The sequence below is a fragment of the Zootoca vivipara genome, chromosome 8, assembly GCF_963506605.1.
Source record: "Zootoca vivipara chromosome 8, rZooViv1.1, whole genome shotgun sequence".
In the NCBI taxonomy this organism is placed as follows: Eukaryota; Metazoa; Chordata; class Lepidosauria; order Squamata; family Lacertidae; genus Zootoca; species Zootoca vivipara.
Window position 1 is genome coordinate 36,127,348 of NC_083283.1, and position 27,996 is coordinate 36,155,343.

The 27,996-nt window shown below is 39.4% G+C and overlaps 1 protein-coding gene across 3 annotated transcripts in view; it reads left to right on the plus strand.

Moving 5' to 3' along the window:
* TOX (thymocyte selection associated high mobility group box) overlaps positions 1 to 27,996 on the plus strand; it is a 201,965-nt gene that overhangs the window by 11,706 nt on the left and 162,263 nt on the right. The window lies entirely within an intron of this gene.

A 27,996-nucleotide genomic window follows, 5' to 3' on the forward strand; every position in this document is an offset into this window, starting at 1 on the left:
GGAAATGTTTCATTTTATGTTTAGTTTTATATTCTAGAGATTAATATTCATGAAGTGGAAGTCTTAAATGTGGCGTTAGGTTCTGTGCTGAAGCTGTAGATGTTCTAGCGGATTGCTTAAGTGAAGGGGTTGGAATATAAAGCTTTTTAGAATTTTCCAACCCATAACTAACTGACCAGCAGTGAAACCATTTTTTCATTTTGGACTGGGATGTTTGTGGGTTCTTTTTTTAAAAGAATGTTGATAATTGGTTACAACCAACACTATATTTCAATAACAGATAATTTGCCTACTGAAGTTTGCATAATGTGCTAATCATGTCTAGTGGTTAATAAAGGCCTCCTCTCTCACTCCCCTGATGGCTATAAAAGGCTATTATGTTTGTGGCAGCAGTTCAGGTACAGCTGCTGTGTGTTAATAATGCATCATTGTCCCACTAATAAACACAGCAAAGGTCATCACCCTAAGCACCTAAAATACCTATTTTCTATCCAAAATATTTATTAACACCTTAAAAGCATATCTATTCATTTTAGTTAACTGTATGTGAGTTAATGACACTCATAGCTTCTTGTGTATCAAAGCTTTTGACTCCTCTGTTGTACTGTGGACATATGTTAGTGTTGTAGGTATGATAATCTCTTACTACTATGTTCCCTGCCCCCACCCCTGCCCATTTTAGCAAGCTGTGCAGTATGTGAAGACTGGTCTGGCATTGTACAATTAACTTGATATGCTGCTTAGTAGTAATGCTAAGTTTTTAGGTGGCTTAGTTGAAGATCATAGGATAAGAGTTCAGGCTGGTGGGTATGAGGGACAGGGGCTTTTCTACCATTGCCCTATAGCTATGGAACCCCCTTGCTGAAGGTGCCTCCTCCCTGAGAGTGTTTAGGTGGCCTCTGAAAACAGTTTTGTTTAGGATTGCTTTTAATGAGGGGTTTTAATAGGCAGTAGCCCCTGTTTTTAGTCTTCTGGGTGGCTGTATTATAGGGACAGAAATCCAATCACCTAGAAAGATATGAAATGTTATGATGGTGATGTTTACATTTTATATGGTTTTAAATTGTTTAAAAAGCTGCCAGCCGCCGGGGGAAATACTGTATTTTGAACGGCACCTAGTAAAAGTATTAAATAAGTAAAAATAAATGAATACACAGTCTTGAGGACTGGTTGACAGTAATCATAGTTAAAATGTAGTGATGTTAATTTGTGTGTGTGGCCTTGCACACATGAGTAGGGTGTGGATTAGTTTCTTGCATCTGTTTGTGCAGTACACTTATTTAAATTTTAGCTTAGTGCTCTGTGCTGTATGTCTGTGGCCTATTTATTACTCACATATTCCCTTTTAAAAGGCAGGGATTGCTGTATTCATAAAGGCTTTATAAAATATACTTTCTCCAGACAAAGAGGATTCACATGGGATTTCCATTTTGCCAAGGAAACATGCAAATCAATAGGCCAGCACTTATCTGCATTGAAATTAGGTATACTGTAATTTATGGGCATAGCAATATTTTTTCCTCCGTGTTCCATAGCCTAACATTCTTTAAGGTAACCCTGGTTATGTCTCCTTGGAGAGAAGCAACTGAACAAATCTCATTTTCATATCATGTGCTATTGTCTCATGTTTTCTGTTACTCATTTTGATAACCTTGCATTTCTCCCCTCCTGTTTTGATTTGGAAACAAATGTTCAGAGAGCAGAGTGATTCAACTGTGTTTCTATCATCAAGAGAAATGAGAAAAGCCTGACTAACTGAAGGAGTTTTATTTGTGCCGTACATAGCACACAACAGTTCATTTGTCATGGTTTAAATATATAATACAGACAATAAAATGTGTGCAGGCACAGTTGTGATATATGTAGTGTCTGGCCCCATTGCTATTGTTCGTGGTCTCTACGGTTGTCATACATTGTTCTTTGCACATCATCCCCTTACTTTGACACAATTTCTAGCTTTCAGTGCTGCAGCATTTTCATTGCACAATATACATGAGTTTGACAGGGTGTGTTGAGGACAACTCTGGCAAGCAATTGATATTTTGAAGTGGCAAGCGTTTCAGCAGCTGCTTGCTTGTGAAAAAGGAATGATAAGATATACTGTATTGTTAGTTTCAGGCAAAGCATTAAGGTTTAAGCTCTGTAAAAATGTACACATTATTCGTCAGTGGTGAAGCAAGTCTTTTATGTTTTTTAGAGCTTAGCTCCCTGGCTGATGTGAACTAGAATGACATTGGTTTAATGGTCAGTAAATGAATAGGAGTACTTTGAATTTGAACTGCTGCCAATTTTGCACCAACAAAGAAACTGACAAAAGAAAGATTTTATGTGAAATGCAAAGCGCAAGAAATGTTTTGGAGGGAGAGGAGTAGCAAAACTCCAAAAGAAATATTCTTTAAGGCAGCGTATAATTTAAATGATACCAAAATGGTTAAATTATATTCATTTCATGTGGCTCAACAGTTTTGGACATAAGCTGTTACATTTAATGTCTTGCAGAACTTGTGTGTCTGCCCAGTCTTTTAGAATATATCTGTGTGGAATTCACAGTGTGTTTTTCTAAGTACTGCACTGTGCCCTGAAGGCCTGTTGGAAGAACATTAGAGTTGTCCACTGCTGGGGTTCCCAAGTATCTGGTAGTGCGAAATTGTAGTTTAATCAGTTGTGGCATTTCCAGTGTGTAACATTCATTAGCAAGGCAATTTGTCATGACTGTTAATAGTCAGAATACATCTGTTCTCCTCCTCAGTCACTGACCATGATAGGTACAAAGGCAAATATTTCCATTTCTGAACTTAACTTCTACTGAATTGTAATCTATGGTTAACTACTTCAAGATGCATGCACCAGCAGCACATCAATAGGACTATGTTTCCCCGACTTTGCTTTTTATGGGTTTGTTTCTATTAAGTATATTAAAGGCATTAAAGGGTAGGCATTCTTTGATTAGATGTTAAGCAGGAATTGTAAGTTATGGGTGTGGTATTATCTATATTCTGAGAATAACACTATTTAGAGAGTATCATATATTAAAATGCATGAATATATATATTAAAATAATAGCAGCAAGTATATAGTCTGCCAGTGATTATTTATTTGGAGTGCTTCACTGATTTTATATTCACTTGATATTTTAGAGCCAAAATCTTCCTTTAAATTAAAAAGAAAAAAACTATTATTGTATATAGCAATATGATCAAGATCTAATTAGAAAAACTTTAAATGTTCACCCAACCCCTGCAAACTCCCTTGTACTCATGGTTCTAAAAGAGGTTACTTTATTTCTGTTAGATGTTTTTTACACATAGATGTAGCTCCTGTGAAAGACACAAGCTTCATGGTGTATTCTTAATTTTAATAAAAAGTCCCCTACATTTGATACTTAAAAAAAGAAGAAGAATCTGAACCTAATGTTGATAAAATCTCTTCCTGCTGATAACAAAACTGTTACTGTTTAAGTTCTCATTTAGCAGTTAGTTGGTACGCTTCAGTGAATGTTGTCAAAAAGGCTTTTCTCTTGAGTGATAGCCTTGTAGGAATGTGAATAGAGATTTTAATTGTATATCATGTGTGTATATCAGAGTGAGTGGATTCACTGACTCTACTTAGCTAAATCTTCACAGGTCAAACATGCAAAAAAAATACTGTATAATTTATTTTATTTTATTGTGTGTGTGTGTGTATATATATATATATATATATATATATATATATATATATATATATAGCTTAAAGATTCTGCCAGCCACTGGGTTGCTCACAGTATTATGTACAGTACCTTCATTTTCATTATAAAATGACCAGAGAATGCCAGGATGTGTGTTTTTTTAAATATAGCCTTTGCTCAGCAAAAATTTATAGTTATCACAAAACTAGGTTTATTTTCTAAGCCAGTGAAATTTTTAGCTGAGGCCAACTCTCCTTTAGTAACGTGGTTTCTACAGCCTTGATTCACAAATCAATAAATAGGAATGCATATGATTGAATGGGACCTGACATGGCCTAAATCTAAGGCTGATACTTTACCTAGGATTGCACAAAGTGAGGATGACTTTGAATAAAAATGCACAAAGTTCTAGAACCAATGTGCACTCCCAGCTGAGATGCCTACAAATGTGAAGGTAGTGCAAGCCGCTTGCATGGGAGGAGATCTGAAGGTTCTGGTTTGGATTAGGAAGCAGAAAGCTTGAATTACTCCACTTCCTTGTTTCTCCCTAAAGTTTCAAACATTCAGAGTGAGCTGCTCTTTCTGTGATGATTAATGTTCGTTTTATGCCACAAGGGTACTAAGCATTATAACAGTGTGAAAAGTGACATTCTAACCAGGAAGCATAAAGCCTAAGTGTTAAACTACATATTACATTGAAAATCAGCAGAGTACTATGGTTTCCTGAACATTATTATAAAATTGAAATGAAGCTATTATTGGGAGAGGGTCTGCCAACTAGTTTGCAATGGTGGTCTTGAAGTTGCCCTCCCTCTCTCAATTGTTTTTACTCAAATTGCCCACTTCGAGCTGTGGTTTGCCTCATGAAGTGAATACCCCACAGGACAAACAGCAGTTGCCCTTTGAAAAAGGGAAACTTGCCCCCACTCCAAAAAGATTGGCAGTTTCCAACAGCTCAGTTTAGGAAAAGAAGTCAGAGAATCAAATCACAATGTTTCATGTAAAGTGTAGTTTGTCCTTGAGTAGACAGGGCAGAAGTCAAAGGAATTTGTGACATCTCTGTAGCCTTTATCATCTTTACCCCAGTTCTGTTCTTAGCATCCCAGAAAGTCAACTGGACTTACCTCAAGATTAGATCTTCCCTCAGATATTCGAGGAATTAATAGGTGATACCACTTGCTGTGAACAGTATACTATGAGGTAGTAGAAATCTCATTAGGATGCTTAGGTTTTATCTGTGCTTTTGTTTTGTTATGACACTGTGTTTCAGATGGAATTTATCTACTGTACCTTGCCCTTAAATGGATATGATATATCAATTGGATTAAAAATAGCTTTATTTACTGAATAAATATCTTACATAGCACCAGGAGGTCCATAGTACCAGGTGGTAGGAATGAATTCAAAGTCTTTATTTCTGCGCATGTAGCAGAAGATGCTGCAAGGACTACAGGGAACATAGCAAGCTAGCTCCACTGGAAGACCCTTAAGACCTGGTTGTAGCTGTATAGGACCCTGCCTAAGAAATTGAGGCCTGCTTAGGATAATGGGCCTTAGTGAGCAACATGTACTTTCCATTAGGAAAACAGGTAGATTTCTTGATGAAACAAATTACAGGTACAAATTTAGAAATAGTCTTAACATGTCTGTAATTTAATTTGTTGTATCTTGACTCAAGAAGTTTTTGGGAAGTGAGATTTGATACTGAGGCCAGGGAAATGGGTGTTGGGAGATGCTGGGGAATGTCAGCAGACAGTTCAGAAAAGTAAGAACTACTAGGTCCAGAAAGAACTTTATCAGGAATTATGCAAGTCAGAGGGCAACTAGAATGTATGGGGTGGTGGAGGAACCAGCATGCTTTCCACACTGCTTCCTCTCACACAGTAACTTAACATGTAATTGGAACACCTGAAGAGGGTAATAAAGTTTTTGTTGATATTTGACCAGTCCTGGACTCTAGGAATGTGTTCTAGTTCTACTTCTGACTAAGGAATGTAGCCTTTGCCAGTGAATGAACCAATTATTATTTGGCTTTTTTCTTTTTTATATACCAAGTGTAAAAATAGAAATTTTGTTTACATATACAGGAGCAAGGAAAGGGGGATGTCACATCCCATTGCTAACATTGTTTATTTCTCTGTGATGAAAACGTTTGGTCTATACTCTGCTTGTGTATAATCCCCAGCAGGAAAAACTGAAACAAGCGTATGACACTGTTTGCTCACAGCACATCACAAATTGTTAAAAAGCAAAACAAAACATGAAACCCATTGAATCACTGTATCATTCTGCAGTGTATCTGTGTTCCTGGGAATAATCCTGGGTGATTCATTCAGGAGAATGCTGTCAGATTAACTTGCTCTGTGTTCTCACCAAACTGAGGTAAATATACAGAAGGTAAAATTACCATTAGTGAAGAAACTTCAGTTTTGTTTCCTGCTTGGCATGGGGTTGGACTGGATGGCCCTTGTGGTCTCTTCCAACTCTATGATTCAGCTAAATGTGTGTTGCTTTTTACAGCATACTCTCATTGTCTTCACTTTCTTTCATGACACCCCCTGATGGGGAAAGGGCTCATCTTTAATGCTTTTCAGTGTGACAGTTAGTGTATGCTGAAAACTGCAGCCATCTAGTTGCAAGCTGAAGTTAGCCCATATTTCTTTTAGCACAACGCTGCTCCAGTCTCATATTTATCCAGTTAATACAACAGTATAGTTTTGTTTATTGGCCAGAGAGTCAAGGTTTTGAACCAGAAGAGTTGGATGCAGTACAACACTAATAATTTCATACAAGTCATTTTGGGCCTGCTGGGAGGAAATTTGACTTTCATAAATCAGTGCTTGTAAACTGTTTATACTTGCAAGTATATAGTTGGATATACTATTGTAAGTGGGTGGTGGAAATTACAGCATGGGAAAGCACCTTCCAAAAGAAAGTGTGTGGAAATGTGTTTCATGTGAAGCCTTCTGACTGGAACACTGAATGGCAGCACTCTGTGTTGTAGCATTCTGTTGCAGTTCACACTTGTACTTCTGAATACAGTACTAGATTCAGGGGTAATTATCTCAGGAATGCAGTTGCTTTCTTTCCCTACTTGTACATTTGGCTAGGATTTGAGATGCCATTTGCCCAAAACAATGCAAGTGAGCGACCTTACTCCCAACACCAACCACCAGTGCTCCATCATTCTTTTAAAAACTGCAACATGTGTGTCAAAATCAGTGCCATGCCATGCATGGTATGCTGTGAATTGTTTCTCCTCCTACCTCTAGTGGTATCCAATCATAAAAGCCTAATGCATTCAGGGATCCAGTCTATAGGACAGAGCCACTGAATAAGTAGACGTTCATTCTTTATTGTGAGATGCCATACTACACTGACCTTTCCAAGAATTCCAACAGTAAATACAGTATCCTTGGAATGCCTTATGTCTTCTGTAACACCTTGTAGATAGCTCACTAGTAGTGAAATCCACTTCATTGTCCTAGGGCTTTTATGCCAGTAGAGGTGTCCCCTAATGGTGACATTTTTTTTTTTGGCAATACTTCTCCCTCCATGGTCTCAAAAATCTGTTCTAGAGGGTTTCCCAACCTACCAGATTTTTTGTGAGTCCAGGGCACCACAGGGGGAATCTGGAAAAACATCTCCTTCTCCACTAAATCAAAAGCCCTTGCCCAATTGAATACAACTGGAAGGTAACATTTATACCTCATTGATGAAGTATCTGTTTTAACACATATTTTTTATTTCATCTATAGATCATTTATGATAATTTATTATTATTATTTTTAAAATATGTATATTTTTAGAAGAAGGCCTGTTCACAGTAGCCTGGCTAATTTAGTAGTAGTTTATGTCTTGATTTGAAAAGATGAAGTCCACTTAAAAAGCAATTACCTGACAAAACATATTTGCAAGTAATTATGGCCAACCTTGCTTACAATAGTTCAACAAACCCTATATTTTCTTAACATGGTATGCAATTAGATTATGATTACACCTTCACAATGGTTTATTGTAAGAATTGAAATACACTCCGGGAGCTGTTATTACATTTTAAACACACTGTTTGCTTGGGACCACTGATGGCTGTCAGTAGCTCTTCCTTAATACAATCTCATCTCTCCATTTTTACCTTCATGTGTTTTAAATTGAGTTCAGTGCCAATAAAATTCTCTTTGTTTTTGAATTTTTAATGTTCCAGCACTTAAAATAGCTGAAAATGACACAATGCTAGCCACAGTTTGGTAGGCTATGTATGTCTTTAGAGTTGTTGGCTCAGTAAAAAAAATGAAACTACTTTTCATGTCAAAAAGAAAGGGGGAGAGGATGGTTTCAGTACAGCGTGTGCCCTTTTCTTGTTTTTAATATTCATCTCTAAATTAAGAATTACCCCTTTAACATCTTTCTTACTTCACTGGTTAAAAATTTTCCTTTCATATGCAGGGCAATCTTTGGGTGAGTCATTCCAAAGTGCTGGTGGTGTTTGTTCCTTCCTTATAATTGCATTTAGTGTAAAGCTCTCTGCTCTGGGTTATGTCCACTTAGTTGTTTAGATGAGATAGTGTGTTGCTGAGATGGACAGATTGCACTACAGTGGTACCTCTGGTTAAGAAGTTAATTTGTTCCAGAGGTACATTCTTAACCTGAAACTGTTCTTAACCTGAAGCATCACTTTAGCTAATGGGGCCTCCTGCTGCCGCCGCGCCGCCAGAGCACGATTTCTGTTCTCATCCTGAAGCAAAGTTCTTAACCTGAGGTACTATTTCTGGGTTAGCGGAGTTTGTAACCTGAAGCATTTGTAACCCGAGATGCCACTGTATTGCAATATGTTTAAGTGCAACAACACATGCAGAATATATGTCATGTTTTTATATTGGCCATTTCCTTGGCTTCATCCATAGCTTTGGGATTTTAGAAAACTTAGCACTAATAGTATATCTTAATGTCACAAGTTTCTTCCTGAAGACCTTATTCATAAATATTAAAGGAAATTTTGTCTACAAGCTCCTTTATTTTGTCAGAATTTAATTTTATTCAGGAGCAGACATAATGTCCTAACATACATTCTCACATTTAATGTAACACGTAAATCACATCTTATTAAGGATTCTATTAAATAATTAAATACTGCAATTTTTTAAATGTCGTATTTTGAACCTGTGACCAAAGTGTTATTGGCAAATAGATGCTTTATTGGAAGCTGCAAAGAGTTTGTAGCTTTCCTCTAGGGAGGTTTGACCAATGTTGTGTTTTTATTTAAAATATTTCCCCAGAATTCCCATGCCTGTTATGCAGGTGCTAGTTTTGTTGGGCATCTAGTTTCTCATGCTACAGTGAGATGAATTGCACCACTTGAGTTCAACCACAATTTTTCCATAGTCAACTAGTAGCAGGTCCATGAAGCCAATAAACACATGCCTGCAGTTACAAGCAAAGAGGACCCTAAACAGTGTTACCAGTGACTACCGGTACTACTAAAGCATATTCAGAGGCGGTATAATTCTGAGGACCAGAAGCTGGTGATAGGCACTGGGTGGTATTTGATTAAGTCAGACTAGATCCATTGAAACAAATGGATTCAACTTAATCCTAACACAACCCAATCAACTTCAGTGAGCCCACTCTGAGCATGACATAGTTGAAAACCACCCATCATTGGATTGCCATTGTCAGCTTGACTTAGTCCTAGAGGATGGATCAATTTGCATGATCAAGAAAACCAACTCTGTCTTACCTGTATTAGCAGCAGAGGATGGAAAGCCTTCCCATTAATTTATGATTTCTTCATATCTCTTAATAGGCATTTCTTAGAGTTGCCAGTAAAACTTTAGAAAGGAGCTTCTGCTGTGTGTAGTGGTTTTAATATAAAGGTTCTACTTGTGTGTGTGCAGACATGAAATGAATAATGCACCAAAACATGGATGCCGTGAGCAGACAGTGATCAACTAATCCCACTGTCAGGCCCAAGGCAGGTTCCTCAAAATACTTGTATCCATCAAAATATCTGTCCAGAACTATGAGTCAATGAAATAGGTTGTCAGTTTTTGTAGTTCTGAAAGCCTTAGGGAGGCATTCATGATAAACTATGAATTCATTTTTGGTTTGTTAGAGAAAATATCTGTCTGTTGCTCTAAAAAGAGGGGGGAAATATATTTGTACAAATAAATTAAAATGTTTATTATTTATCACTTTAATAATGTTTTTATTCAGTATTATCTACATAAAGGTTATCATCCAGAAGATAAAATTTTGTAAATAAAACAAAAAATACAGAAAATATCAAGCAGATTTCAAAGTATTAAAATTAACCTAGCATAACTTCTTAAGGTGCTTGATTATACTGTACTGTATCATATTTTTGTGGCAATTAATGTAATAAAGAATTAAGAGTAGAAAGAACAAAGAAAATGAAAACTCAAAACTATGCTGTATTTTAAGGAAGCATAAGTTCTTCTGAAAGTATTTCAAAAATGGTCTCCATTTTGCAATAAATTGTTGTGCCCCTGTCCTATTTCCTTGGATTAAAAATAAAAATATAATCTATTTGATTTTGACCTCATAGCAAAATCCCAAAGCATCAAATCAGTTGTCTAATGTTTAATTCAACTGGGGACCTCTATTCCTGTATGAGCAAAACTCATATGGCAATTATCAAATGCAAAGTCAAATCTAGATGTTCTGTATTGATGATAATGATAATAATAATAATAGGGGAAGTGGTAATATGTTAGATATTAAATTTGTAGCTTTCCCACAGTATTTGTGCACTATACAGCAGGAGTTCCCAAACTGTGGTCTATAGACCACCAGTGGTCCATGAGTGTCATTCACATGCTTCATGGCATGTAGCGTCAAATATTAATATTGATTTTTAATTGTATTTTTATTGCTTCTTTTATCTTGTATCTTGTATTTTACTGTATTACAGTTTGAATTCTACGGATTACACATTGTAATTCAATAAAATACAAGATACAAAATAAAAGAAGCAATAAAAATACAATACAAACCAAACAACATCTAGCACAGTGCATTACAATTGCAACAAAAGGCAGAGAAATCATTAAGAGGTTCTTTAAGACCATCAGCAATTTTCAACTGGTCCATTTTTTGGGGGGGGGGCAGTTTCGGAACCACTGCTGTACTACATTTCCAACACATACAGTGCTAGCCTCCTAGTTGTTTCCTACACCTCCAACATGTTTTTGAATAGTACATTTTATTCTATTGATTGTTGCTGGAGTTAGTTACCAGCTTGACAACACCTTAATATATAATGAGACCCTAAGGGCTTTATTTCAGAGTTTTTCCCAGACTCCCTTGGAAATATTACATCCACCATCTTGTGCTCATTTTACCATTTAATTCTTTCACTTTCTCATTTTAGCTTTCATATTTCAACAGCAATTTATATATCTTAGATAGTTCATATTTTTTAGTCTTTGAAATACCGGTAACTTTCTCAAATTCAGTTAATTCCATTAACGAATGATTTGCTTTCAGATACTCTAGTAGTAACCCTCTTATCTGAAAATTCTCAAATCACGGAAAATCTTCTGAATGCCTTCTTATTTCAGTCCAATTATTTGTTTTATAAGGCCTTTATATCTAAATAGGTTGTTCCTTCTCCAGTTCTTACAATTTAGGGGTTTATTTTATTACAGCTGTTTTTATTGGATCATAAATACAGTAACTACTTTTGTTGTTATGGTATTATTGACCATGCCACTTAATGACTTTTGTTTGAATTTCCTTGATAGTTTCTGTTGTTACTCTCATATGAATACTTTTTGTTCTTTGTTCTTTTGAAATTTTTGTTTTCATTTCTTGACAGCTGCTGTTAAGACTAAAAGTGTAAAGGTAGTATTTTTTAAAATGAATGAATGAATGAATTTATCTATGAAGAAATCTCCATAATTCCACTGAAACAGTCTTTTAGCATCTCAATAAATAATAATACAGTGGACCCTCCGGATACGAACTTAATTCGTTCTGGGGGTCTGTACGTACCCCGAAAAGTCCGCATCTAGAGGCGCCGCTTCTGCGCATGTGCGCGGTGTGATAGAGCGCTTCTGCAATAAGCATGACGCGCAGAGCACTTCTGCGCATGTGTGACGGCAAAACTTGAAAGTATACACTTCCGGGTTTGCCGCATTCGCAACCCAAAAGTTACGTTACCCGAAGGTAACATAACCCGAGGTTCCACTACAAAATTATTATGGCATAAACCTTGTGGCCTGGAATTTAAGCCTATGAAAGTTTATGTCATGCAAAATTGTTGGTCTTGAAAGCACTACAGCATTCTCTGAGCACCTTCTGGCTGTCACTACAGGCATAAAGCGAGATGAGCGCCGCAACCCCAGAGTCGTCCGCAACTGGACTTAACTGTCAGGGGTTCTTACCTTTTAAGTGAGGAGCAGCCTCTAAAATGCCTCTAAATGCTCGCTTGTTTCTGGCTGTCCAGCTCACTCTTCAATCCAGACCAAAAAAAAAAAAAACTACCCTGTATGTCACCTATCAGGCAGGGAGTCTGAGCAGCTTAAAGAAAACTGCTGCACCTCCAGTCTCTTTGGGGCTTCTTCCATGCTCACGTCCTCTTCTGGCTCTGGGGAAGATCTCCTCATGAGCCACAAGGACTGTCCAGGGCTCTCCTGCAATTTCCTGGTATGATTCTATTCATTTATTTCCCAGCACTGCCCGTATACGCGGTTGCACATGAGTTAGTCACACGTATTTTATGGTGGAATTCAGTCACATACTGTAGTGGCAAATTCAGGTTATGCAGTTATTGTTGATTAAGAAACCTTGCACAACAAACCTGCGTCCTGCAGAGAGAGAGAGAGAGAGAGAGAGAGAGAGAGAGAGAGAGAGAGAGAGAGAGAGAGAGAGAGAGAGACCTTTTTGTGAAAAGGATAGTTTTGGAAGATTTGCTGGGCAGTGTGGGATAACACATTGTAATCTAACCTTCTTAGAGACAAATCAGAATGAACAGGTTGTCTGGAAGGTCCCTCTGCTGTCTAACACAGCTACTCCTCTGCACGTTTTTAGCACAACATGCATTTTCCCAAATCACATTCATATTGTTGTGTGCTCCATGTTAGCTAAATGACTAACCTTTAAATTTATAGGTCTCCTGGTCTTTTAGTCACTACCGTAAATACATTTTGGTCCAACAGCAGAGCCCTATAGTAGTTGTGCTTGGTCCATTGCCTATATTCATGCAACAGGTTTTATAGGCGATGTGGTTTGTTTGTGGTTGCATGAAATACAGTAAATGAAAATGTTTACATTGATCTCAATTGACTGTAGATTGAATATAAATACTGCCTACTCTTTTATTTTAGAAGGAATGCACAGTTATTTAATAGTTTCCATATACTGGGAGTATCAATATTCAGTGCTGCATGAATTAATAACATTTTTAAAGTAAATATATGATGCAGCCATGCTATTTAATTTGGGGTTAATAAATGCTTGCCAGACAAATGTGCAGTCATGTAGTTGGGCAAATGCACAAAAATGTCATTAACTTGTTTATATCTCTAGGCAGTGATGTATGTGACAATGACTCTGAATTGTCTTGCTTTGCATACATCAAAAACTACCTCATTTGCCAAATACGGCTGTGATCTTTTGTCTGTATTAATTGAGAATGGCATCCTTATTCATCATGTTCAATTTTCTTTGTAACCATTAAAATACCATCCAGAAATGACCCAACTGAGGAGAACCACAGAATAATGCATAGCTCTCAATGATCTGTTGTTGTAAGCTTTCAGTTTTATGCCACTGAAATGAATGAGACCAGAATGATATTTGAGTTGTAGTACAATTGCTACAGAGATTTCTTTCCTCCCCCCCCTTTTTTTTCTTTTTGGAATATATCAGTAACAGCATTTTGCTTAAAGCAATTTCATCAGCAGTGCATTTTTGTTGCCTCCTTTGACCTTCTGGCAAAAACAAAAGCTCATGAAAAATATATTAAGATAATTTACATTACTTGTCAAAAACTGTGTTTGTTTCTTGGATAATAAAGGTTTCATTCCGTTGATTATATTTATGTTCATATTTGACATTTTCCTGGGGTACATAAATCCACATGGCAGTTAAAGTCTATGCACTCCCAGTACCGAGTGCCAGCTTGAGTTGAATTTGGACACATCGCATAAATAAAAGTGGTTTTACATTTCACCTTCATCTGGTAGGTAAGCACTCCACCTTTTCTTGTGAAACATAATCGCTTTTGACATAGCAAAATTAGATCCTGGCTATTTATTATCTGCTGAAATCAAAAACCATAACTGGAAAAGCATGTGGCAAGTCCATTGGAGCAGCTTGCATGCAGAGAGGAAAATAGAAGAGTTTCCAATTTTTTTAGCTCAAGGTGATTTTCCTCTAACACCCACAGCATTTTAATTAATTACCCTGAAAGATAGAGTAAATTATTATTTGAATACTTTATGGCATTACATGTTAACATTTCAAGGACAAAGTGCTTTACTTGCTTTTCAACAATGCTTCATCTGTCAGAATATATCTTGTGAATTTATGCAGTATACCACACTGTAAAGGATAGTCAGGTCTTGACTACTATGAATTATTATTAGGAGCCTTAGTAAAATTTGATCTCCTGGAATAGAAACGAATATTTATGAACACTTTATTTGGGCCTGAAAATTAGCAAAAAGTGCAGATCTCTCCTGCTTCTTGCAGTTCACACAACCTTTATATGGTTGTTCCCCATTATGTCAGTATAGCATGGAGATTTTATTGTATAGAGTTGTGTACTGATGTTGTGTATCATTTTTTACAAATTTAGTATATAACAATAATCCTGTCCCCTGCCCTCAGCATAGTAGTCTTTTTGTACCTTTATATCCCACCTTTCTTTCACAATGGAACTCAAGGCAACTGTAGAAGGGGTTTCCATGCAGTCTGCTATACAGGCACTGACCCTGACCTAAACCTGCTTAGTTTCAGCAAGGTGGCTCCATCATGTGATCTCCAGCCATGCCCTGGCACAGTGCCTGAGCCCCACGCCAGCTCTAGCTCATGTTGGGTGGGTATTTTAATGTATAATAAATAATATAATATAATGTAATGTAATCTGTTTAGCAACATTTGTGTGTGTGGCAACTTAGGGAGTGACACTGGGGGGGGGTGTAAAGGGCTCTAGAGCAGGCATCCCCAAACTTCGGCCCTCCAGATGTTTTGGACTATAATTCCCATCTTCCCCGACCACTGGTCTTGCTAGCTAGGGATCATGGGAGTTGTAGGCCAAAACATCTGGAGGGCCACAGTTTGGGGATGCCTGCTCTAGAGCTTTGTCCACTGTCCTTTGCTTTGTTCCATATCAGGATTGGATTGCTCCTGCCTCTGCAGGAGGTGTAAGCTCCCATTGGGTTGTGAGAAGGATTGGGAATGCAGTGGGGCACAAAGGGCTAAAGCCCCCATACCCCATACCCACACCGTCTTTCCAATCTAGGTCCTGTCTGGAAGAAAACTCCTGCGCTGAAAGACAAACTATGAGATTAATGTAATGTGTTGTCTGGCTCTTAGCTACAGTGTGGCAATAAGCCTTTACCCGGGCTTTGCTGTATTGCTACATTGAGGCTAAAAAAAGATGAAAGAAGGCAAATATGCTTCTTGGTTCCACTAACCAGAACAGTTACAGTACACACCCTAAGGTGGGGGGCAGTTCTTCACATTGGAAATCCAAGACTGAGATCGTGGAACCTATGTGCATTGGCCATTGGGGCTGCCATATGTGCATCTGGGAAGTGCCAGGGAGACTCTGTTTTCTATGCATTTTTCACAATCACAGTTGTCATATAGCATGGAGACTTTCATCTGTGCACCACCACCTCCAAAATCTGGATAAGGCTCATAAAAATATTCAGTCTTCATGTGTGTACATTTATAGAATCTTTATCTGCACCTTGTACACTATTAATGAGGACAGAACAGTGGCCTGTGGATGTAAATTTAATTGTTGCAAACTATTGCAACTAGACTATGCATCTATTTGCCAAGTTCAGCAATGATTTAATTTGTTGGACATTAAGTGCATTTAATGAATTCCGTTTACTCCAGATTCTGTAATTTTATGCGATTAGTGAAAGAAAACAAGATATAAAGCTGACACTTGCCAGTGAGTCTACTTAGAGGTGGAAAGCACATAAAATGCCTGAGCTGTTAACTGAACTTTCTAATCAATAATAACAAGCTGTACTCAACAGATATAATATGTCTTTTGCTATAAAAGCACCACAACCTTCTCCTGATTTCAGCCAACCATCAGTAGATTAGATTAAATTCCCATTTGCTGCATTATATTAATATTTTCAGTCCAAGATATAAATGCGTCAGTTTCTATGGCTACACTATAATGGGCACAGCCATAAGAGAATGCCTTAAAGGCACATAAAATACTTAATGTACAGATTGAATAGGTGCACATTATTTATTACTAAACTATCAAGCCAAGAATTTAGTGATCTCATTTTTTCAGATTTGCCATTTGAACCAAACTAATTTGCTTGGCCGAGGTTATTGACTATTTAAAGATCTCACAGTGGGGTTCTTTAAAAAAAACAACTTTAAACAACTTTTAAGTAAATTTGGCTTAGAGCCTTTTCATGATTACTGTGTCATATTTTGTTAATAATAAAACGTAGCAGTTCTTGCATGCCAACTATCAGGTGACAAGAATACAATGTTTGTTAAATGGATAAGTTGTGAAGTTTAGTTCTGAAGTTTGTTTTATAAAAATATATAGCTATTTTTATAAAACCTCTTGCTTAGTCTGTTTTGTATTACTATATGTGTATCTGAAAGCATCCTTTCCACGTGTTCCATGTTTGAGTACTCTGCTATGTCAGAAGCCTACTGTACAGTACGTGGGAAGTTAGCACATTGTGGGAGATGCTAGCAAGCAAGATATGCCTTCACTGTTTAGAAATACAGCTTATAACTTTTGTTATCAAAATACTGCAAACACTCACAGCACCTATATGTGGTTTCAGAATTAGGGCAAATAAAATAGTGTGTTGGTGTAGGGCAGGCATCCCCAAACTTCGGCCCTCCAGATGTTTTGGACTACAATTCCCATCCTCCCTGACCACTGGTCCTGCTAGCTAGGGATCATGGGAGTTGTAGGCCAAAACATCTGGAGGGCCACAGTTTGGGGATGCCTGGTGTAGGGGAAGCCTGCCAAGCAGTTTATGAAATGCAGTTGACCCTCTTGATTGGGTCTACCTTCAGTTAAAAACAAACAGTATTCTTGTATTTGGGGAGGAAGCGTCATGAACTAGTAAAGCATTATACTTACAGGCTTAGTTGGCATTTCTGGTTGATGTGCACCTAAGTCATACCCAGAGCATATTTGAAAAAACCTGCTGCACATGGAAAGCTAGTACATGAGAGCGAAGGCTAAAACCCTCATATATTGTGCTACTTGTGCTCCAAACATGTGATTGTCACCTGTAGTCTGAAGTGGTACAATCCTGGATGAAATGTACTATCTAGTTTTTTGCCTGTTTGATTATAGCATTGCCCAAAACAATGTTTGGTAGGTAAGAGTAAGTATTGGTTGTACCTTCTGTTACAACAATACATGCCAGTAGCTAGTACATAAGGAAACACAAAGGAGCAGTATATATTAGAGCAGGCATCCCCAAACTGCGGCCCTCCAGATGTTTTGGCCTACTAATCCCATGATCCCTAGCTAACAGGACCAGTGGCTGGGGAAGATGGGAATTGTAGTCCAAAACATCTGGAGGGCCGAAGTTTGGGGATGCCTGTATTAAGAGGATGGAAAACCCTCAAATTCTAGTTTTTCTGACTTGAGTGTAAGAATTTCAGAAGAGTGTTGCAAGATATGTGTCATACAAACTAGATTAGGGAATCCACCATGGTACTGGCAATAATATTCAAATATGTGACATGCAATATGTAGCTGCAGCCCTTTGACTTGCATTTTATTTCTAATGAGTCCACTGTTGTTGAACAGCATACTAGTAGCCCTCTGCTTTAGAGCTTGCAGATTTAGAAGAAGGCTTTAAAAATATGCAGGATCAAAATTCTTTTTTTGACTGCATGTCCTAGAGGAGTTGGCAAGGTCCTAGTAGGGCCAACTATTATGTCTGTCCTGGAGCCCCCTCTAGGGAAAAAAGACTTGTCTGGTACAGAGTTGCTCTGGGGCACTAAAAATGTAAATTAGACCCAACTGGTTTTTGTTATTTCGGGTACTGCTGTCCATTTTCATCACCCACCAGCAGAGTACAGGATCTACTAAAGGGCACTTGGGGAAAAATGTAGATTAGAAATTATTGGACCTGATGCTTGCATACTCATAAACAATGTCTCTGTATCATCACCAGTGTCATATCTCTTGTGGGTTTTATCATGAACAGGCGGAAGTATGTGGAATGGATTGCAACAATCCCCAACTTGTTAACATTTTTACAATAGGGTACGACTGGGAAGCCACTGAGATTGTATCCTGACCATAGATTGTGAATATACCCATTCTGAAAGATTTGATGAAGGAAAAAGCTGTATAAAATATTATTTTGCACTTCCTACGTCAACTGATATTATGCTTCATCTTAGTCTGCTAATATAACAGTAGTAGGCTGCAGTGCTGCCAAGAGCTGACATTTCCAGAATTTCACATGTCAATAAAACTGTTTAAAACATTGTAGGGAGTCTGAGTGAAGACAAGAGAGACTTAGCAGAACATATTAGTGGTTTTAACAGAGGCCTCCCGATCTAGTTAAGCCTTAAAATTTATGTTGTGGAAAATCCCATTTCTAGTACCGGTAAGTCAAAATAACCTTTGTGACAACTTTTATAAACATAAAATGCTACAGAAAAGTGACAGTTATTTACAGAGCATAGCTTATGTAGAGTGTGAACATAAAGTTATAACCTATGAACTGGTTAGAAATAGAATAATATGCCCATGAAGTACTACAGACTTGGGAAAGCACAGAGTGTAATGTCTTTGCCACCTCATAAGTGACTAACGTTTATGGGCCCTTTGTGGGCATTTGCCATTATCAACACTACAGTAGTCCTTTGCTTTTAAGTACTCTTGTGGATTAAATACATCTTGTTAAAACAACCAACTGCCTATTAGATTCCAGAGAAAACATAACTTTCTGCAGTTTTTCTGCTGCTGATGGAAGGAAATATGGAAGGAAATGAAACATCTGTAGAGTGGGCAATTGATTTGGCTATGCTGTGTAAAGAAATACCTTCAAGACAGTGATATTTTTGTGAAGCCACTCCTCTCTGATGCTGTGGCAAACTATTATGATGCAACTGTTTGGATATGTTAATTACATTTAGAATATGTTACACTATCCAAGGCAAAACGTCATGGAAAGTATGAGGAAATAGTTGCTTCATGTACCTTCATATAACCTCTGCATGAACAAATCAGGATGAACGTTCAAGAAAAAGGTTAAGTGTAAGAGGCTGATGCGGCTAAAGCTAGAGGGGAGATAATTTAGACAGAAAGTGTTCACAGTTTTAGGTCTAATGTTATTGTTTAGTCATTTAGTTGTGCCCGACTCTTTGTGACCCCATGGACCAGAGCAGACCAGGCACTCCTGTCTTCCACTGCCTCCCGCAGTTTGGTCAGACTCATGTTGGTACAGTGGTACCTTGGGTTACAGACGCTTCAGGTTACAGACGCCTCAGGTTACAGACTCTGCTAACCTGGAGCATTTATAACCCGAAGCGTTTGTAACCCGAGGTACCACTGTACTTGAAGCATAGAGAGGGCAGCCCATTTCAGGTGGTCACAAAGAACATTGGTGATGCAGCAAGTGTTGCATCCACTCCACTCCAACCTTTCAGACTTCTGCAGGAACAGGAGCATAGCTGAACACACTTAGGAATTTCCCTTTCTGCTAATGGAGTGTTCTTGATTGCAGGAGGCATATAAGTGTATACAACAGAACAAACTTAGTAGCTTTGCTCAACATGGAAAGGTTGTTAGTGCAGTGGGCTTCCCCAGTGCACACAGGATTTGGAGAAGCCCCAATTACTCTCCCTAGTTTGAGCAATCCTACACTCATTTTTAAATGCCTACATTTCTTTCAACAAAAATCTTTCTCCATTTGTACTAGTTGCATTGCAATGAACAAATCAGACCTTTGAAGTAACATCTCCCCTGTCTTCTAATAAATAATTTTTTCTATGCCTAGGTTAAGCACAGAGTTTTATCCTTTGAGTCATCTCTGTGCCTTTTGGAGAGACATTAGCAAAATATATTTAAATAAGAAAACGTGAATGATATATTTTGAAGCATTCTTAGAAGTGAGCTATTGCTCCTTTCTGCTGTAGTCATTAATAATGACAGATGTATATTGTGTTCACCCACATTATTGTCAGTACCGGTGAAAGAGAGAGAATATTTATTACTTGAGGAGGAGAGGGAAAAGACATGAAGTTTCATTGGAAGAAAAGAACAAAGCTGAATGTGTTTCTTTCAGATATTTAACGAAGTGCCTTTGTGAGGGTTTGGAGCTCAGTAGAAGTGAATATCAATATTTATATAGCATTTGCTCACTACCTAGTCCTCTAGGTGCTTTTCAAAACACAGTGCTTACATTATATAATAATATTTACATATCATGTGACTGTTATTATGGAGAAAAGTATGGAGATACACACACACACACACATTTTGGGGAAGGGCTTTAGCTTAGTGGTAGAGCATCTGCTTTGTATGCAGAACATCCCAGGTTCAATCCCCCTCATTATCAGGTCGGACAGGGAATCTCTTCTGCCTGAAACCCTGGAATGTGGCTTCCAGTCAGTGTAGGCAATACAGCTACCGTGTTTCCCACATTTTAAGACACCGTCTTATAATTTTTTTACTCAAGAAAATAAGCCTATGGCTTATTTTCGGGGGGTGTCTTAGTATGGTTCCTGCCTCCTCCTGCCGCGACCGGCGTTGCTGCTGCTGGGCTGGCAGCACTCTGCGAAGGCAGGAGAAGCCGGCCAGACCGCTGGGGGGGTGGGGTAGAAAAAAGTTCGGAGCGCGTCCCAATGGCAGCACTCCTCATGCGCCACAAAAGCTACCAAACAACTGGGGGGGGGGGAGGTTAGAAAGGTGGCCGGAGCGCAGCCTTATGGCAGCGCTCCTCACACACCACAAAAAAGACGCAGAAAACTGGCAAACAGCTGGAGGGGGCTAAAAAGCAGCGGCGGCCACAGCTTTAAATGGCTGGATCGCGCCTTCCGTCCCGCGCCTGCGCTGCGCGCCAGGTTTTGCCCGATCCGTCGGGGAGCAGGGAGCGCTCAGAATCTGGTGAGGGGGGTCTTTCTTCCCATTTGGGCGCCCGAGCATCGCCGCTCGACTGGCCGGAGGCTCTCGGCGGAGTGGTCTGGAGGAGCGATCGCAAGCTCTTGGCTGGCTGGCTCGCTTTCTTTTTGTTGCTCACGGAAGGCGGAAGGGGCCAGCAGGGCTCCCGCCACCGTCAGTCGCCCCGCCGCCCCTCTGCCTTGGGCCATGCAGCCCACAACGTTCCGGCAGCGCGGCTCCCGCTGCTGTCAGTCGCCCCGGCGGCGCGGAAGGGCCAGCGGACCTCCGGCCGCCGCTCTGCCATGGGCCATGCAGCCCACAATGTTCTGGCGGCGCGGAAGGGGCCAGCAGGGCTCCCGCCGCCGTCAGTCGCCCCGCCGCCCCTCTGCCTTGGGCCATGCAGCCCACAACGTTCCGGCAGCGCGGCTCCCGCTGCCGTCAGTCGCCCCGGCGGCGCGGAAGGGCCAGCGGACCTCCGGCCGCCGCTCTGCTGTGGGCCATGCAGCCCACAATGTTCTGGCGGCGCGGAAGGGGCCAGCAGGGCTCCCACCGCCGTCAGTCGCCCCGGTGGCGCGGAAGGGCCAGCGGACCTCTGGCCGCTGCTCTGCCTTGGGCCATGCGGCCCCAGAACGTTTCGGCGGCGCGGCTCCTGCCGCCGCCTGTCACCCGCCGCCGCTCTGCCTTGGGCCATGCGGCCCCAGAACGTTTCGGCGGCACGGCTCCTGCCGCCGCTTGTCACCCGCCGCTGCTCTGCTTCGGGCCATGCGGCCCCACAACATTCCGGCAGCGCGGAAGGGGCCAGCAGGGCTCCCGACACCGAGGGGTTTCCCCGTCCGGGCTCTCGAGTGTAAAAAATTTCTGGGAAGTGTGGGGAGGCTCCCAGCGCGGCTCGCCTGGCGACGCCGAAAGAGGGCCGAGCGCGCGGTGCTTATGCCTCCTCCTGCTTCTCCCCCCCGCCCGTGTGTGAGGGAGAAATTAGCAGTTGAGGGCGAGGACGGATAGAGAGCTGCACGGCGCTTCAGCAGCAGCAACAGCAGCAACCAGTTCCAGGTGGCTCGGGGTATGGCTTATTTTCGGGGTATGGCTTAATTCCGCAAAAGTGTAAAAATCCTGCTACGTCTTATAAAATGACTACGTCTTAAAATAGGGGAAACACGGTAGATGGTCCAATTTTACGACTTGAGAGGTGGTTTCCTGTGACCCTGAAACAGAACAGAAAATTTTAAAATGGAAATCTGTGACAAAAGAGTGAGGTCAAGAGCAAGCACTACAAATTCAGATTTCAGTAACTGTTTTTAGGGGGAGCGTGGAGAATCACAAAGTTTTAAACTACTCCCCAAAAAAGTTCATAGAGAGGAGGGATACTGCCATGGGAGATAGTGACAGGGAGTTGGGAGCAGACAGGGTCAAGGGAGCATGTAAGGGATTACACAAGGACATCACTGAATGAGATGGCAGGAGGAGGGTTGAGGGTATGTAAGTGGGAGGAAAGCTAAAGGAGAAGAAAAGGGTCAGGAAAAAGAGAGAAGGGGGAAAATCAAAGTGGATAGTTTCATTTTTATTGTGGAATAAGGATGCAAACTCTTGAGCAGAGAAGAAAGAGTAGTGAAATAGTGTGGGCCTTGCCTTGGTAAGGCACAAAACTTTAAAGATTCTTAGACCTGAATCATGAAGGTAAAGTAGTGTTATTTAGCCAGGTAAATGGAAGACAATAGTGTATCAACCTCCTAGGGGTGGGGGGAAAGTGTCATGTACAGGGGAGCTATAAACCCTGTTTAAATAGGGCACACTCCTGTTGGCTGCTTTCTGAATATATGGTACAGATATGCATACCATTGTTGTGTTTTAGGAACACAAATTTAATTGGATTTGAGGGCTTTAAAAATGTGGTGCTGAACTGATGCACTTAGCTCTATAGGTGCTATGGTTTAAGAGTGCTGTTCTAATACTACTCTTATTCCTCAGATGATTTAATGACTATTATTTTTAGAGTAACATTACTGTTGTACAGAAGATGCTTTAAAAAAAGGAGATGGCAGTGTAAAAGTTGTGAAATAATGATTTCCGCCTGTGTTTACATGTAAAAGTAACTTGGAGCATGATCTTATTACAGAGAGAATTGCCTCTATTGTGGGAGGGGAAAATATTATTTTTCTTTTCTTTCCTTTTTTTTGGTAAACTGAGCATTTTAAAATTTAGTTTTGTATCTATTATGGGGTTTATTTTTACAAACAAAGAATTTTAACTAGGGATATGTTTTGGTTTTTTAATTTTTTTAAAAAAACCCTAGAATGAAAGTTGAATCTAATTAATTGGGTTGGGTCCAAAGTGGGGTGAGCAGCCATCAGAACAATTAAAGCACACAATTATAGGGCAAAATATTTAAATCACTCTTTTGTATCAGAATGTGTCAGTCTGAAGCTGGAATCAATCTCTCTGGTAGTGAGGAGGACTCCCTTTGCTTACAACATTTTAGGGAAGAATTTGTAGATTGCACTAGTACTGTATTATTATTATTATTATCATCATCATCATCATCATCATCATCATCAGCTCTGGTTAATTATTAACCTACTTGATAAAATCCTGTCCTGGTCAGAATGACCATGAAACTGTTGTCAGGAACAAAGAAATGAAATGTAGGCCCAATATAGGAATCCTCAACCTTTGCGGACTACCTGAATGTCCATCTTTGACCATCACTGGTGTGAGAATAATTGAACTAGAGTCTTCAGCAATGTCTGATGGAGTCCTTGGTATGAGAATAGGGATTTTTATAAGGATGTCCCTGTTGGATAAATGTTGCTTAGAGTTAACTGTGTGTGGAGCTGGGCTCATGTGGTTTTGTTTAAGGCAATCTTCTAGTCAAGGGGCTGCTTGTGTGAACTGGGTCTAAGAAGTACTACTATGATTGTGAATGTGATGCTGTGCTTCTGAATCATGACCCCTAATCTGTATTTACTTGTATTGTTGATTAAGCATACTCTTTTGTCATAGCTGCTTAATAATATTGTTTTGGAAGTACAACAGATAGACAAAAGCGAGGATAATTGCACTATACCAGTGATGCATGTTGACTCTATTGACATGTGACCTCCCCCCCCCCCGCCCGCCAATCTTCCCATGTACATAAAAAGTTAATTGACCAGGTTTCTTTTGGCTCATTACATAGAAGACATTTCTTATAGCCAGAATCATATCCTGAATTCCTTCAAATGAGAGCAGAATGGAAATATAACAAATAAACTATGTTCTCATTTTGTGTTTCAAACTGCTGTGATTTTCTTTTCCTCTCTTACGAAAATGTTTCTGAGAATGCAGTTTATTTCTTGTCACAGTTTAAAATGCTGTGTTATTAAAGGTATGAAAGGGCTTACTATTTGCTCTTTAATTTCCTTACTAATATGTTGGCATGTTTGGTTTGAACCTGAGCTTGTGGAAGTTTATTCTTAACCAAAGCAGTTCCTTTTTGAAGAAAGTAGGTTAAATGTGAGTTGTAGAGCCCCGGGGCTCTTTTTTTTGTTGTTCAGCTTTAAAACTCCTTCAAGTGGGCCTCCTTTTAGAGACCTGGATTCATATGTTTGTGAGGTTGATCCAAATTAACATCAGAATACTTCCTTTCAACTTTTATATATACAAAGAATTGTAAAAACAAAACAAAAAACCTACTATACTAAACTAACAGGGTTTGAAATCCCTCTGAATAAAGAGAGTTAATTTTCCTTTTGCTCAACGGGGTTTTTAAATGCCTGTAAGAGTATGTTAAGGCGCTGTAGAGTATAATAAAATGCTATTACTGTCAAAAAAAAGGTACATAATGAAGGCATCTGCACAAAAGGCTCGTATAAATGTCAATCACTTCCTTCTGGCTTATACTCTTAAGTGCAATATTTGAAGCAGATAATGTTTAATGTTTGGACAACATTTCAGAACCTTCCATTTTCATCAAAATATCAATCTGTTTTTATCGCACCATGGTAGAATGGCTTTGTGCGTTATTTAGGTGGCATTATTTAGGAAACAAACCAATATTGCATAAAACATTTTTAGCCCCCAAATGCATGCGTGTATGTGGCCATGTACACACATGAACACACACATAAATGCACACATGTGCATGTGCACACATGTTAGAGCATGTTCAGGTTGCTGCTTAAAGAAAGTGGGCAGCCATTTCCACAGTTCTTTCAGTTCCTTTGTTATTTCCACCCAAGTCTCTTCACTTCCACAGTGCACAGTGCAGGTTACCTGGGAAGCAAGGATATAGTTGTATCCTTCATAAGATCTAGTTGTGTGTTGGTAACATGTAACGATTTGGGGGGGGGGGAACCATGTGGAAACTGAGAAAACTATGTTAACTTCTGTGTTCAACTGATCATATGAAAAGCAATGTTCAAAGAACATCAGATCTGATCTATAATGGGGAGATCTTTTTAGCCTTTAGGAATTATCATAGAATATATCTTACTTTACTTAAATTATTGTTATTTGGCCTTAAAACATTTAAAGACTTTGTATTACTTAATACATACATTCACTCAATAAATTAAAATTGATTTTAAAAATTTAAAAATTGATGTGTTCTACTGCTGTGTGTAATCATCCAAAGTTATGCCTGAAATGTGTATAATTCCATCAACTAAGCTTATAGTTTTGCTTCTATACGGTAAATAAGCACTATGTCAGAAAGTAGCATCATAACATCCAATAATTGTAGGTCTTTAAAGCTTGAAACTTCATGCTTAGCTATTTTTATCGTCAAGTTTATTAAAAGCCCAAACATATATTATTTCAAAGCATATATCAAGAACAAACCATAGTCAAGCGCAAGTTCAGAGGATAAATAAAAACAACAATAATATTAGTTTCAATTACACACTTAAGCTTATTTACAATAGTACGTGGAGATGTACAGCTTGTGTGGAAGGCTTCATATCAAATATGAGTTTTGAGAAAGGGTTTGAAAGAAGCAAAGGAGGTAGAATCACATAAGTGAGGGGGTTTCAAACAGAAGAGGCAGGGTGGGAGAAAAGTTGGAGGGAGAAGGAGAGCTTTTGACAGCAGCAAATAAAAGGGCTGGTGGAGCAGAGTTCATGAGCAAAGATGTACAGTATTGGGATATGAGAGCAGAGAGATAAAAGAGGACAAAGCTATGGCAAGCTTTTAAGATAAACACAATAAGCTTATGTAGTATATGGAAATGAACATGGATTTAAGGAGGTAAGAACATAGAACATAAGAAGCTGCCTTATTCTGGGTCAGACCATTAGTCTATCTACCGGTAGCTCAGTATTATCTACACTTTCAGGCAGGGGTCTCCCCAAGCCTGCGGAGATGCTAGCAATTGAACCTGGGGGTTTCTGCATGTAAGGCATATTCTCTACTCCTCCCCAATGTTCAGTTACCCCTCTCCTCATGTGAGGTGTCCTGCATGATTAGAAGGATGAGAGAAGTGAACAGTTTAGGCAGCAGAGTATTGGACAGCTGTGGGTGGAGATACTGGAACACCAGGCAGGAAAAGCTTACAATTGGAAAGGCCAGAGGTAACTATTGTGTGGAACACCCCATAGTCACATTTGACTGGACTTAACCATCCAGGGGTCATTTACCTTTACCTTTTATGGTATAGAACAGATGGGAACAAGAGATCGTAAGGGTCAGAAGTGATGTGACTTGGCAACATTCTGAATGTGGGGAGCAAAGGAGAGAAAGGAGTCAAATCTTCTTCATGTTTGCTAATCCATGGTGTCCTGCTATTATCAATAGCTATGGAGAGGAGTGAGGAAAGCAGGATGCCGGGCTTGGGAGGAAAGATGAGAAGCTCAGTCTTTGTACATGGTGAGTTTTAGAGGACAATGAAGCATCCAGGCAGAAATCCCACAGGCAGGTAGAGATGAGTGAATGGATCCACATTTACACCTGGGAACAAGGTGGCATCAGCAGTGTTTGCAGGGCTCTAGTCAGTGGCTTTCAAAAATCTCTGTGGTTGATTTTCTAAAGGGAGTAGAATGAAACAAGGCTGTGTGTTGAACTATAACAAGGTGTTCCAGTTCTGTGCACCAGAAATGTAAGTCCACTTTAATCATCATCATCATCATCATATTTGAGCATTTTGTTATTTAATTTTTACATGGTAAGTTGTAAACACACTGACTAAGGGATGAGGTAATATTAAATCAAGCAATAACACTATACAGTACATCTAGTATTTCCATTTCCAACAGTTTTGTCCAATCTCTTGAATGAAGAATATTCCTTCAGAGCTTGTCATAGTTTCTGGGCTGGATCAGACTTCTAACTTTTATGCTTCATTCCACTCTTTCCCCTCCCTCCATGAGGTCTGATTTCACCTCTGATCTGCTGTTTGGGCAAAGCATGGCTTATTGTTATATCTAAATCAGCAGATTATGGTTTACAGTTGCCTTTCAAACCAAAACTAGAAATCATAGTTTGGAGGGCAAGCATGAAGATAAGTGTGCTGATTAAGAAGTAATGGCAAATTATGGCTTGCTTGAATAATAAAGCCATGAAGGGCTTTAGGTTATTTAAAGGACAAAGGAAACACAGAAGCCCCAGCTCTTTGATCAAACAGTGGTTTGCATCGTTTCTGAGGTCGGAAAAAAAAAGGAAATGTAAGTGTAATGAGTAAATATTTGAAAATTTACTCTATACAAATTTATTTAAAGGCCAAGCTTTCTATGCTTTTTAAAGGACTGACTATACAGTCTAGGTCCTGATCTACGATGCAGCAGCAAAAATGGCTAATGCTATTCTAGGCTTGCATCAACAGAAGTATAGCATCCAAGGGAAGTAATAGTAGCACTCTATTCTGCCTTGGTCAGACCACACCTGGAAGTCTCTGTCCAATTCTGGGCACCACAATTTAAAAAGGATGTTGACAATTTGGAACATATGGAAAGGAGGGCAACCAAGATGATCAAGGGTCCGGAAACCAAGCATTATGAAGAACAGTTGAAGGAGCTGGGTATGTTTTGCCTAGAAAAAC